Here is a 12037-nt window from a genome sequence, read left to right as displayed (position 1 = left end):
GTTGCAGCACTGAGCTGAACTCAAAACTGTTGTGGTCTTGAAATCATTGCTGCTGCTTGTGTTCATCTGTACTATAACTCAGCCCAGAATTTCTTTATTTAGAAAAGTGACAGTGTACATTAGTCAACATTCATGAATGCAGATGGACCCAAATTAGTCCCAAGGTTAGTTTTCATCGGTAGTGCCTTTGCCAGATGATATTAGGCCTAAAACTAGAGAAAAGGGTAAAATATTACAAAAATAATAGAACTAGAACTTGTAAACCACTCTGGAAAAAAATTGTCCGAGACCTGATCCGTCAGGCTCGTTGGTCTAGGGGTATGATTCTCGCTTAGGGTGCGAGAGGTCCCGGGTTCAAATCCCGGACGAGCCCTCTCACCTTTAGTGTGAGTTCAAGGATTCTCTGACTCTGTTTGCTGTTGCTGCTTTTCTCTATCAGCCACTTCATATCTTGCCATTTATTGCAAGCCACATAGTACTTGACGTCACATGCATCGGCCAAATTGAAGTGTTTGCAGGCCTGTAGCTGTCGTAGTGGGATACAAACTATTTTATATCGCTCTTAATTGAATTACCGCTCTTTGGCAGAAACGCTGAGCACAGGTATACTTGTTGCTCTGGTAGGGCAGATGCACGGGCAGGACAGATCAGAACAGAGTGACGCACACAAAAACCTAACACAGCTATCAGAAATTTGTCGGTTCTACGCTAATTCAGATCTTGCTGTCATCATGGCTAAAGGCTTGCTTTTAACAAACCATCCTTGAATTTGTCGAACGGCAATCTTAAATGTAGCCCATTAATCCGACCCAGGTGGGACTTGAACCCACAATCTCCAGCTCCGGAGGCTGATGCCTTATCCATTAGGCCACTGGGCCTTGTCAGCCAAGCTTTGCGTTTGATCTGTAAAATGACTTCAAATGGTTTCTTTCAGGTCGGGTTCTGTCTTTGAGGTGAACTTCAATGAATTTGTGGCGCCCTCCCCAAAGACTTGCTTTTGACGAGGCTCGTTGGTCTAGGGGTATGATTCTCGCTTCGGGTGCGAGAGGTCCCGGGTTCAAATCCCGGACGAGCCCAGCGGCTTTGGAACAAGCAGCTAGTTGGCTCTGACCTTTTGCAGCACTGAGCCAAACTCAAAACTGTCGTGGTTTTAAAATCCTTACTGCTTCTTGAGTTCACCTGTACTACTACAGAGCCAAGATTCAGCCGGACGAGAAGCGGATATTTCCTTACACAGAACGTACTCTGAATAGTTGCCTGCCAGGGAGTGCGGCTTCCTAACCACAAACGCTTTCTATTAAAACCAGTTCCCGCCCATTCTGTTGGAGGCCGGCGTTTGGTGACTTTACAAGTGTATGCAAGTAGCCCTTCCCTTCATCAGCCAGGCTCGTTGGTCTAGGGGTATATGATTCTCGCTGTGGGTGCGAGAGGTCCAGGGTTCAAATCACGGATGAGGCCAGCAGTCTCCGCAGGAGCAGCCTGTTGGCTCCCTCCTTTGGAGCACTGAACCTAAATCAAAACTTCTGTGCTTTTGAAATCCTTAAGGCTGCTTGTCTTCATCTGTACTCCAATTTAGCCAAAAGTCAGCCAGGTGACAAGTGTTTATTTCCTTCACAGAACGTCCTCACAATCGCTGCCTGCCAGGGAGTACGGCTCCCTAACGACAAACGTTTTGTATTAAAACTAGTGCCTGCCCATTCTGTTAAAGGCCAGCGTTCAGTGACTGTACAAGTGTGTGCAAGTAGCCCAAACGCTCATTAATCAGGCTCGTTGGTCTAGGGGTATGTTTCTCGCTTCGGGTGCGAGACGTCCCGGGTTCAAATCCCGGACGAGCCCAGCAGTTTCAGAACAAGCAGCCATTTGGCTCATTTCGTTGCAGCACTGAGCTGAACTCAAAACTGTTGTGGTCTTGAAATCCTTGCTGCTGCTTGTGTTCATCTGTACTATAACTCAGCCCAGAATTTCTTTATTTAGAAAAGTGACAGTGTACATTAGTCAACATTCATGAATGCAGATGGACCCAAATTAGTCCCAAGGTTAGTTTTCATCGGTAGTGCCTTTGCCAGATGTTATTAGGCCTAAAACTAGAGAAAAGGGTAAAATATTACAAAAATAATAGAACTAGAACTTGTAAACCACTCTGGAAAAAAATAGTCCGAGGCCTGATCCGTCAGGCTCGTTGGTCTAGGGGTATGATTCTCGCTTAGGGTGCGAGAGGTCCCGGGTTCAAATCCCGGACGAGCCCTCTCACCTTTAGTGTGAGTTCAAGGATTCTCTGAGTCTGTTTGCTGTTGCTGCTTTTCTCTATCAGCCACTTCATATCTTGCCATTTATTGCAAGCCACATAGTACTTGACGTCACATGCATCGGCCAAATTAAAGTGTTTGCAGGCCTGTAGCTGTCGTAGTGGGATACAAACTATTTTATATCGCTCTTAATTGAATTACCGCTCTTTGGCAGAAACGCTGAGCACAGGTATACTTGTTGCTCTGGTAGGGCAGATGCACGGGCAGGACAGATCAGAACAGAGTGACGCACACAAAAACCCAACACAGCTATCAGAAGTTTGTCTGGTTCTACGCTAATTCAGATCTTGCTGTCATCATGGCTATAGGCTTGCTTTTAACAAACCATCCTTGAATTTGTCGAACGGCAATCTTAAATGTAGCCCATTAATTCGACCCAGGTGGGACTTGAACCCACAATCTCCAGCTCCGGAGGCTGATGCCTTATCCATTAGGCCACTGGGCCTTGTCTGCCAAGCTTCGCGTTTGATCTGTAAAATGACTTCAAGTGGTTTCTTTCAGGTCGGGTTCCGTCTTTGAGGTGAACTTCAATGAATTTGTGGCGCCCTCCCGAAAGACTTGCTTTCGGCGAGGCTCGTTGGTCTAGGGGTATGATTCTCGCTTTGGGTGCGAGAGGTCCCGGGTTCAAATCCCGGACGAGCCCAGCGGCTTTGGAACAAGCAGCTAGTTGGCTCTGACCTTTTGCAGCACTGAGCCAAACTCAAAACTGTCGTGGTTTTAAAATCCTTACTGCTTCTTGAGTTCACCTGTACTACTACAGAGCCAAGATTCAGCCGGACGAGAAGCGGATATTTCCTTACACAGAACGTACTCTGAATAGTTGCCTGCCAGGGAGTGCGGCTTCCTAACCACAAACGCTTTCTATTAAAACCAGTTCCCGCCCATTCTGTTGGAGGCCGGCGTTTGGTGACTTTACAAGTGTATGCAAGTAGCCCTTCCCTTCATCAGCCAGGCTCGTTGGTCTAGGGGTATATGATTCTCGCTGTGGGTGCGAGAGGTCCAGGGTTCAAATCACGGATGAGGCCAGCAGTCTCCGCAGGAGCAGCCTGTTGGCTCCCTCCTTTGGAGCACTGAACCTAAATCAAAACTTCTGTGCTTTTGAAATCCTTAAGGCTGCTTGTCTTCATCTGTACTCCAATTTAGCCAAAAGTCAGCCAGGTGACAAGTGTTTATTTCCTTCACAGAACGTCCTCACAATCGCTGCCTGCCAGGGAGTACGGCTCCCTAACGACAAACGTTTTGTATTAAAACTAGTGCCTGCCCATTCTGTTAAAGGCCAGCGTTCAGTGACTGTACAAGTGTGTGCAAGTAGCCCAAACGCTCATTAATCAGGCTCGTTGGTCTAGGGGTATGTTTCTCGCTTCGGGTGCGAGACGTCCCGGGTTCAAATCCCGGACGAGCCCAGCAGTTTCAGAACAAGCAGCCATTTGGCTCATTTCGTTGCAGCACTGAGCTGAACTCAAAACTGTTGTGGTCTTGAAATCCTTGCTGCTGCTTGTGTTCATCTGTGCTATAACTCAGCCCAGAATTTCTTTATTTAGAAAAGTGACAGTGTACATTAGTCAACATTCATGAATGCAGATGGACCCAAATTAGTCCCAAGGTTAGTTTTCATCGGTAGTGCCTTTGCCAGATGTTATTAGGCCTAAAACTAGAGAAAAGGGTAAAATATTACAAAAATAATAGAACTAGAACTTGTAAACCACTCTGGAAAAAAATAGTCCGAGGCCTGATCCGTCAGGCTCGTTGGTCTAGGGGTATGATTCTCGCTTAGGGTGCGAGAGGTCCCGGGTTCAAATCCCGGACGAGCCCTCTCACCTTTAGTGTGAGTTCAAGGATTCTCTGAGTCTGTTTGCTGTTGCTGCTTTTCTCTATCAGCCACTTCATATCTTGCCATTTATTGCAAGCCACATAGTACTTGACGTCACATGCATCGGCCAAATTAAAGTGTTTGCAGGCCTGTAGCTGTCGTAGTGGGATACAAACTATTTTATATCGCTCTTAATTGAATTACCGCTCTTTGGCAGAAACGCTGAGCACAGGTATACTTGTTGCTCTGGTAGGGCAGATCCTGCACGGGCAGGACAGATCAGAACAGAGTGACGCACACAAAAACCCAACACAGCTATCAGAAGTTTGTCTGGTTCTACGCTAATTCAGATCTTGCTGTCATCATGGCTATAGGCTTGCTTTTAACAAACCATCCTTGAATTTGTCGAACGGCAATCTTAAATGTAGCCCATTAATTCGACCCAGGTGGGACTTGAACCCACAATCTCCAGCTCCGGAGGCTGATGCCTTATCCATTAGGCCACTGGGCCTTGTCTGCCAAGCTTCGCGTTTGATCTGTAAAATGACTTCAAGTGGTTTCTTTCAGGTCGGGTTCCGTCTTTGAGGTGAACTTCAATGAATTTGTGGCGCCCTCCCGAAAGACTTGCTTTCGGCGAGGCTCGTTGGTCTAGGGGTATGATTCTCGCTTTGGGTGCGAGAGGTCCCGGGTTCAAATCCCGGACGAGCCCAGCGGCTTTGGAACAAGCAGCTAGTTGGCTCTGACCTTTTGCAGCACTGAGCCAAACTCAAAACTGTCGTGGTTTTAAAATCCTTACTGCTTCTTGAGTTCACCTGTACTACTACAGAGCCAAGATTCAGCCGGACGAGAAGCGGATATTTCCTTACACAGAACGTACTCTGAATAGTTGCCTGCCAGGGAGTGCGGCTTCCTAACCACAAACGCTTTCTATTAAAACCAGTTCCCGCCCATTCTGTTGGAGGCCGGCGTTTGGTGACTTTACAAGTGTATGCAAGTAGCCCTTCCCTTCATCAGCCAGGCTCGTTGGTCTAGGGGTATATGATTCTCGCTGTGGGTGCGAGAGGTCCAGGGTTCAAATCACGGATGAGGCCAGCAGTCTCCGCAGGAGCAGCCTGTTGGCTCCCTCCTTTGGAGCACTGAACCTAAATCAAAACTTCTGTGCTTTTGAAATCCTTAAGGCTGCTTGTCTTCATCTGTACTCCAATTTAGCCAAAAGTCAGCCAGGTGACAAGTGTTTATTTCCTTCACAGAACGTCCTCACAATCGCTGCCTGCCAGGGAGTACGGCTCCCTAACGACAAACGTTTTGTATTAAAACTAGTGCCTGCCCATTCTGTTAAAGGCCAGCGTTCAGTGACCGTACAAGTGTGTGCAAGTAGCCCAAACGCTCATTAATCAGGCTCGTTGGTCTAGGGGTATGTTTCTCGCTTCGGGTGCGAGACGTCCCGGGTTCAAATCCCGGACGAGCCCAGCAGTTTCAGAACAAGCAGCCATTTGGCTCATTTCGTTGCAGCACTGAGCTGAACTCAAAACTGTTGTGGTCTTGAAATCCTTGCTGCTGCTTGTGTTCATCTGTACTATAACTCAGCCCAGAATTTCTTTATTTAGAAAAGTGACAGTGTACATTAGTCAACATTCATGAATGCAGATGGACCCAAATTAGTCCCAAGGTTAGTTTTCATCGGTAGTGCCTTTTCCAGATGTTATTAGGCCTAAAACTAGAGAAAAGGGTAAAATATTACAAAAATAATAGAACTAGAACTTGTAAACCACTCTGGAAAAAAATAGTCCGAGGCCTGATCCGTCAGGCTCGTTGGTCTAGGGGTATGATTCTCGCTTAGGGTGCGAGAGGTCCCGGGTTCAAATCCCGGACGAGCCCTCTCACCTTTAGTGTGAGTTCAAGGATTCTCTGAGTCTGTTTGCTGTTGCTGCTTTTCTCTATCAGCCACTTCATATCTTGCCATTTATTGCAAGCCACATAGTACTTGACGTCACATGCATCTGCCAAATTAAAGTGTTTGCAGGCCTGTAGCTGTCGTAGTGGGATACAAACTATTTTATATCGCTCTTAATTGAATTACCGCTCTTTGGCAGAAACGCTGAGCACAGGTATACTTGTTGCTCTGGTAGGGCAGATGCACGGGCAGGACAGATCAGAACAGAGTGACGCACACAAAAACCCAACACAGCTATCAGAAGTTTGTCTGGTTCTACGCTAATTCAGATCTTGCTGTCATCATGGCTATAGGCTTGCTTTTAACAAACCATCCTTGAATTTGTCGAACGGCAATCTTAAATGTAGCCCATTAATTCGACCCAGGTGGGACTTGAACCCACAATCTCCAGCTCCGGAGGCTGATGCCTTATCCATTAGGCCACTGGGCCTTGTCTGCCAAGCTTCGCGTTTGATCTGTAAAATGACTTCAAGTGGTTTCTTTCAGGTCGGGTTCCGTCTTTGAGGTGAACTTCAATGAATTTGTGGCGCCCTCCCGAAAGACTTGCTTTCGGCGAGGCTCGTCGGTCTAGGGGTATGATTCTCGCTTTGGGTGCGAGAGGTCCCGGGTTCAAATCCCGGACGAGCCCAGCGGCTTTGGAACAAGCAGCTAGTTGGCTCTGACCTTTTGCAGCACTGAGCCAAACTCAAAACTGTCGTGGTTTTAAAATCCTTACTGCTTCTTGAGTTCACCTGTACTACTACAGAGCCAAGATTCAGCCGGACGAGAAGCGGATATTTCCTTACACAGAACGTACTCTGAATAGTTGCCTGCCAGGGAGTGCGGCTTCCTAACCACAAACGCTTTCTATTAAAACCAGTTCCCGCCCATTCTGTTGGAGGCCGGCGTTTGGTGACTTTACAAGTGTATGCAAGTAGCCCTTCCCTTCATCAGCCAGGCTCGTTGGTCTAGGGGTATATGATTCTCGCTGTGGGTGCGAGAGGTCCAGGGTTCAAATCACGGATGAGGCCAGCAGTCTCCGCAGGAGCAGCCTGTTGGCTCCCTCCTTTGGAGCACTGAACCTAAATCAAAACTTCTGTGCTTTTGAAATCCTTAAGGCTGCTTGTCTTCATCTGTACTCCAATTTAGCCAAAAGTCAGCCAGGTGACAAGTGTTTATTTCCTTCACAGAACGTCCTCACAATCGCTGCCTGCCAGGGAGTACGGCTCCCTAACGACAAACGTTTTGTATTAAAACTAGTGCCTGCCCATTCTGTTAAAGGCCAGCGTTCAGTGACTGTACAAGTGTGTGCAAGTAGCCCAAACGCTCATTAATCAGGCTCGTTGGTCTAGGGGTATGTTTCTCGCTTCGGGTGCGAGACGTCCCGGGTTCAAATCCCGGACGAGCCCAGCAGTTTCAGAACAAGCAGCCATTTGGCTCATTTCGTTGCAGCACTGAGCTGAACTCAAAACTGTTGTGGTCTTGAAATCCTTGCTGCTGCTTGTGTTCATCTGTACTATAACTCAGCCCAGAATTTCTTTATTTAGAAAAGTGACAGTGTACATTAGTCAACATTCATGAATGCAGATGGACCCAAATTAGTCCCAAGGTTAGTTTTCATCGGTAGTGCCTTTGCCAGATGTTATTAGGCCTAAAACTAGAGAAAAGGGTAAAATATTACAAAAATAATAGAACTAGAACTTGTAAACCACTCTGGAAAAAAATAGTCCGAGGCCTGATCCGTCAGGCTCGTTGGTCTAGGGGTATGATTCTCGCTTAGGGTGCGAGAGGTCCCGGGTTCAAATCCCGGACGAGCCCTCTCACCTTTAGTGTGAGTTCAAGGATTCTCTGAGTCTGTTTGCTGTTGCTGCTTTTCTCTATCAGCCACTTCATATCTTGCCATTTATTGCAAGCCACATAGTACTTGACGTCACATGCATCGGCCAAATTAAAGTGTTTGCAGGCCTGTAGCTGTCGTAGTGGGATACAAACTATTTTATATCGCTCTTAATTGAATTACCGCTCTTTGGCAGAAACGCTGAGCACAGGTATACTTGTTGCTCTGGTAGGGCAGATCCGGCACGGGCAGGACAGATCAGAACAGAGTGACGCACACAAAAACCCAACACAGCTATCAGAAGTTTGTCTGGTTCTACGCTAATTCAGATCTTGCTGTCATCATGGCTATAGGCTTGCTTTTAACAAACCATCCTTGAATTTGTCGAACGGCAATCTTAAATGTAGCCCATTAATTCGACCCAGGTGGGACTTGAACCCACAATCTCCAGCTCCGGAGGCTGATGCCTTATCCATTAGGCCACTGGGCCTTGTCTGCCAAGCTTCGCGTTTGATCTGTAAAATGACTTCAAGTGGTTTCTTTCAGGTCGGGTTCCGTCTTTGAGGTGAACTTCAATGAATTTGTGGCGCCCTCCCGAAAGACTTGCTTTCGGCGAGGCTCGTTGGTCTAGGGGTATGATTCTCGCTTTGGGTGCGAGAGGTCCCGGGTTCAAATCCCGGACGAGCCCAGCGGCTTTGGAACAAGCAGCTAGTTGGCTCTGACCTTTTGCAGCACTGAGCCAAACTCAAAACTGTCGTGGTTTTAAAATCCTTACTGCTTCTTGAGTTCACCTGTACTACTACAGAGCCAAGATTCAGCCGGACGAGAAGCGGATATTTCCTTACACAGAACGTACTCTGAATAGTTGCCTGCCAGGGAGTGCGGCTTCCTAACCACAAACGCTTTCTATTAAAACCAGTTCCCGCCCATTCTGTTGGAGGCCGGCGTTTGGTGACTTTACAAGTGTATGCAAGTAGCCCTTCCCTTCATCAGCCAGGCTCGTTGGTCTAGGGGTATATGATTCTCGCTGTGGGTGCGAGAGGTCCAGGGTTCAAATCACGGATGAGGCCAGCAGTCTCCGCAGGAGCAGCCTGTTGGCTCCCTCCTTTGGAGCACTGAACCTAAATCAAAACTTCTGTGCTTTTGAAATCCTTAAGGCTGCTTGTCTTCATCTGTACTCCAATTTAGCCAAAAGTCAGCCAGGTGACAAGTGTTTATTTCCTTCACAGAACGTCCTCACAATCGCTGCCTGCCAGGGAGTACGGCTCCCTAACGACAAACGTTTTGTATTAAAACTAGTGCCTGCCCATTCTGTTAAAGGCCAGCGTTCAGTGACTGTACAAGTGTGTGCAAGTAGCCCAAACGCTCATTAATCAGGCTCGTTGGTCTAGGGGTATGTTTCTCGCTTCGGGTGCGAGACGTCCCGGGTTCAAATCCCGGACGAGCCCAGCAGTTTCAGAACAAGCAGCCATTTGGCTCATTTCGTTGCAGCACTGAGCTGAACTCAAAACTGTTGTGGTCTTGAAATCCTTGCTGCTGCTTGTGTTCATCTGTACTATAACTCAGCCCAGAATTTCTTTATTTAGAAAAGTGACAGTGTACATTAGTCAACATTCATGAATGCAGATGGACCCAAATTAGTCCCAAGGTTAGTTTTCATCGGTAGTGCCTTTGCCAGATGTTATTAGGCCTAAAACTAGAGAAAAGGGTAAAATATTACAAAAATAATAGAACTAGAACTTGTAAACCACTCTGGAAAAAAATAGTCCGAGGCCTGATCCGTCAGGCTCGTTGGTCTAGGGGTATGATTCTCGCTTAGGGTGCGAGAGGTCCCGGGTTCAAATCCCGGACGAGCCCTCTCACCTTTAGTGTGAGTTCAAGGATTCTCTGAGTCTGTTTGCTGTTGCTGCTTTTCTCTATCAGCCACTTCATATCTTGCCATTTATTGCAAGCCACATAGTACTTGACGTCACATGCATCGGCCAAATTAAAGTGTTTGCAGGCCTGTAGCTGTCGTAGTGGGATACAAACTATTTTATATCGCTCTTAATTGAATTACCGCTCTTTGGCAGAAACGCTGAGCACAGGTATACTTGTTGCTCTGGTAGGGCAGATCCGGCACGGGCAGGACAGATCAGAACAGAGTGACGCACACAAAAACCCAACACAGCTATCAGAAGTTTGTCTGGTTCTACGCTAATTCAGATCTTGCTGTCATCATGGCTATAGGCTTGCTTTTAACAAACCATCCTTGAATTTGTCGAACGGCAATCTTAAATGTAGCCCATTAATTCGACCCAGGTGGGACTTGAACCCACAATCTCCAGCTCCGGAGGCTGATGCCTTATCCATTAGGCCACTGGGCCTTGTCTGCCAAGCTTCGCGTTTGATCTGTAAAATGACTTCAAGTGGTTTCTTTCAGGTCGGGTTCCGTCTTTGAGGTGAACTTCAATGAATTTGTGGCGCCCTCCCGAAAGACTTGCTTTCGGCGAGGCTCGTTGGTCTAGGGGTATGATTCTCGCTTTGGGTGCGAGAGGTCCCGGGTTCAAATCCCGGACGAGCCCAGCGGCTTTGGAACAAGCAGCTAGTTGGCTCTGACCTTTTGCAGCACTGAGCCAAACTCAAAACTGTCGTGGTTTTAAAATCCTTACTGCTTCTTGAGTTCACCTGTACTACTACAGAGCCAAGATTCAGCCGGACGAGAAGCGGATATTTCCTTACACAGAACGTACTCTGAATAGTTGCCTGCCAGGGAGTGCGGCTTCCTAACCACAAACGCTTTCTATTAAAACCAGTTCCCGCCCATTCTGTTGGAGGCCGGCGTTTGGTGACTTTACAAGTGTATGCAAGTAGCCCTTCCCTTCATCAGCCAGGCTCGTTGGTCTAGGGGTATATGATTCTCGCTGTGGGTGCGAGAGGTCCAGGGTTCAAATCACGGATGAGGCCAGCAGTCTCCGCAGGAGCAGCCTGTTGGCTCCCTCCTTTGGAGCACTGAACCTAAATCAAAACTTCTGTGCTTTTGAAATCCTTAAGGCTGCTTGTCTTCATCTGTACTCCAATTTAGCCAAAAGTCAGCCAGGTGACAAGTGTTTATTTCCTTCACAGAACGTCCTCACAATCGCTGCCTGCCAGGGAGTACGGCTCCCTAACGACAAACGTTTTGTATTAAAACTAGTGCCTGCCCATTCTGTTAAAGGCCAGCGTTCAGTGACTGTACAAGTGTGTGCAAGTAGCCCAAACGCTCATTAATCAGGCTCGTTGGTCTAGGGGTATGTTTCTCGCTTCGGGTGCGAGACGTCCCGGGTTCAAATCCCGGACGAGCCCAGCAGTTTCAGAACAAGCAGCCATTTGGCTCATTTCGTTGCAGCACTGAGCTGAACTCAAAACTGTTGTGGTCTTGAAATCCTTGCTGCTGCTTGTGTTCATCTGTGCTATAACTCAGCCCAGAATTTCTTTATTTAGAAAAGTGACAGTGTACATTAGTCAACATTCATGAATGCAGATGGACCCAAATTAGTCCCAAGGTTAGTTTTCATCGGTAGTGCCTTTGCCAGATGTTATTAGGCCTAAAACTAGAGAAAAGGGTAAAATATTACAAAAATAATAGAACTAGAACTTGTAAACCACTCTGGAAAAAAATAGTCCGAGGCCTGATCCGTCAGGCTCGTTGGTCTAGGGGTATGATTCTCGCTTAGGGTGCGAGAGGTCCCGGGTTCAAATCCCGGACGAGCCCTCTCACCTTTAGTGTGAGTTCAAGGATTCTCTGAGTCTGTTTGCTGTTGCTGCTTTTCTCTATCAGCCACTTCATATCTTGCCATTTATTGCAAGCCACATAGTACTTGACGTCACATGCATCGGCCAAATTAAAGTGTTTGCAGGCCTGTAGCTGTCGTAGTGGGATACAAACTATTTTATATCGCTCTTAATTGAATTACCGCTCTTTGGCAGAAACGCTGAGCACAGGTATACTTGTTGCTCTGGTAGGGCAGATCCTGCACGGGCAGGACAGATCAGAACAGAGTGACGCACACAAAAACCCAACACAGCTATCAGAAGTTTGTCTGGTTCTACGCTAATTCAGATCTTGCTGTCATCATGGCTATAGGCTTGCTTTTAACAAACCATCCTTGAATTTGTCGAACGGCAATCTT

The 12037-nt window shown here is 47.2% G+C and overlaps 1 protein-coding gene and 25 non-coding genes across 26 annotated transcripts in view; 19 read left to right on the top strand and 7 right to left on the bottom strand.

The window, feature by feature from the left end:
• LOC148971945 (uncharacterized) overlaps nucleotides 1-12037 on the bottom strand; it is a 443851-nt gene that overhangs the window by 83033 nt on the left and 348781 nt on the right. The gene's annotated exons all lie outside the window — the stretch shown is intronic.
• On the top strand, nucleotides 302-373 carry trnap-agg (transfer RNA proline (anticodon AGG)). The gene has a single exon. It is a non-coding gene; the product is annotated as a tRNA-Pro (tRNA).
• On the bottom strand, nucleotides 806-878 carry trnar-ccg (transfer RNA arginine (anticodon CCG)). Its single transcript has one exon. It is a non-coding gene; the product is annotated as a tRNA-Arg (tRNA).
• Nucleotides 1005-1076, top strand: trnap-cgg (transfer RNA proline (anticodon CGG)). Its single transcript has one exon. It is a non-coding gene; the product is annotated as a tRNA-Pro (tRNA).
• On the top strand, nucleotides 1765-1836 carry trnap-cgg (transfer RNA proline (anticodon CGG)). Its single transcript has one exon. It is a non-coding gene; the product is annotated as a tRNA-Pro (tRNA).
• Nucleotides 2174-2245, top strand: trnap-agg (transfer RNA proline (anticodon AGG)). The gene has a single exon. It is a non-coding gene; the product is annotated as a tRNA-Pro (tRNA).
• On the bottom strand, nucleotides 2679-2751 carry trnar-ccg (transfer RNA arginine (anticodon CCG)). Its single transcript has one exon. It is a non-coding gene; the product is annotated as a tRNA-Arg (tRNA).
• Nucleotides 2878-2949, top strand: trnap-ugg (transfer RNA proline (anticodon UGG)). The gene has a single exon. It is a non-coding gene; the product is annotated as a tRNA-Pro (tRNA).
• On the top strand, nucleotides 3638-3709 carry trnap-cgg (transfer RNA proline (anticodon CGG)). The gene has a single exon. It is a non-coding gene; the product is annotated as a tRNA-Pro (tRNA).
• On the top strand, nucleotides 4047-4118 carry trnap-agg (transfer RNA proline (anticodon AGG)). The gene has a single exon. It is a non-coding gene; the product is annotated as a tRNA-Pro (tRNA).
• trnar-ccg (transfer RNA arginine (anticodon CCG)) lies at nucleotides 4555-4627 on the bottom strand. The gene has a single exon. It is a non-coding gene; the product is annotated as a tRNA-Arg (tRNA).
• trnap-ugg (transfer RNA proline (anticodon UGG)) lies at nucleotides 4754-4825 on the top strand. The gene has a single exon. It is a non-coding gene; the product is annotated as a tRNA-Pro (tRNA).
• On the top strand, nucleotides 5514-5585 carry trnap-cgg (transfer RNA proline (anticodon CGG)). The gene has a single exon. It is a non-coding gene; the product is annotated as a tRNA-Pro (tRNA).
• Nucleotides 5923-5994, top strand: trnap-agg (transfer RNA proline (anticodon AGG)). The gene has a single exon. It is a non-coding gene; the product is annotated as a tRNA-Pro (tRNA).
• On the bottom strand, nucleotides 6428-6500 carry trnar-ccg (transfer RNA arginine (anticodon CCG)). Its single transcript has one exon. It is a non-coding gene; the product is annotated as a tRNA-Arg (tRNA).
• On the top strand, nucleotides 6627-6698 carry trnap-ugg (transfer RNA proline (anticodon UGG)). The gene has a single exon. It is a non-coding gene; the product is annotated as a tRNA-Pro (tRNA).
• trnap-cgg (transfer RNA proline (anticodon CGG)) lies at nucleotides 7387-7458 on the top strand. Its single transcript has one exon. It is a non-coding gene; the product is annotated as a tRNA-Pro (tRNA).
• On the top strand, nucleotides 7796-7867 carry trnap-agg (transfer RNA proline (anticodon AGG)). Its single transcript has one exon. It is a non-coding gene; the product is annotated as a tRNA-Pro (tRNA).
• On the bottom strand, nucleotides 8304-8376 carry trnar-ccg (transfer RNA arginine (anticodon CCG)). The gene has a single exon. It is a non-coding gene; the product is annotated as a tRNA-Arg (tRNA).
• trnap-ugg (transfer RNA proline (anticodon UGG)) lies at nucleotides 8503-8574 on the top strand. The gene has a single exon. It is a non-coding gene; the product is annotated as a tRNA-Pro (tRNA).
• Nucleotides 9263-9334, top strand: trnap-cgg (transfer RNA proline (anticodon CGG)). The gene has a single exon. It is a non-coding gene; the product is annotated as a tRNA-Pro (tRNA).
• Nucleotides 9672-9743, top strand: trnap-agg (transfer RNA proline (anticodon AGG)). Its single transcript has one exon. It is a non-coding gene; the product is annotated as a tRNA-Pro (tRNA).
• trnar-ccg (transfer RNA arginine (anticodon CCG)) lies at nucleotides 10180-10252 on the bottom strand. Its single transcript has one exon. It is a non-coding gene; the product is annotated as a tRNA-Arg (tRNA).
• Nucleotides 10379-10450, top strand: trnap-ugg (transfer RNA proline (anticodon UGG)). The gene has a single exon. It is a non-coding gene; the product is annotated as a tRNA-Pro (tRNA).
• trnap-cgg (transfer RNA proline (anticodon CGG)) lies at nucleotides 11139-11210 on the top strand. The gene has a single exon. It is a non-coding gene; the product is annotated as a tRNA-Pro (tRNA).
• trnap-agg (transfer RNA proline (anticodon AGG)) lies at nucleotides 11548-11619 on the top strand. The gene has a single exon. It is a non-coding gene; the product is annotated as a tRNA-Pro (tRNA).

This window comes from Pimephales promelas, chromosome 16 (genome assembly GCF_988280905.1).
Source record: "Pimephales promelas chromosome 16, fPimPro1.hap1.1, whole genome shotgun sequence".
In the NCBI taxonomy this organism is placed as follows: domain Eukaryota; kingdom Metazoa; phylum Chordata; class Actinopteri; order Cypriniformes; family Leuciscidae; genus Pimephales; species Pimephales promelas.
Note: the sequence above shows the minus strand (reverse complement) of the source record. Positions and strands in the feature narration are given on the sequence as shown.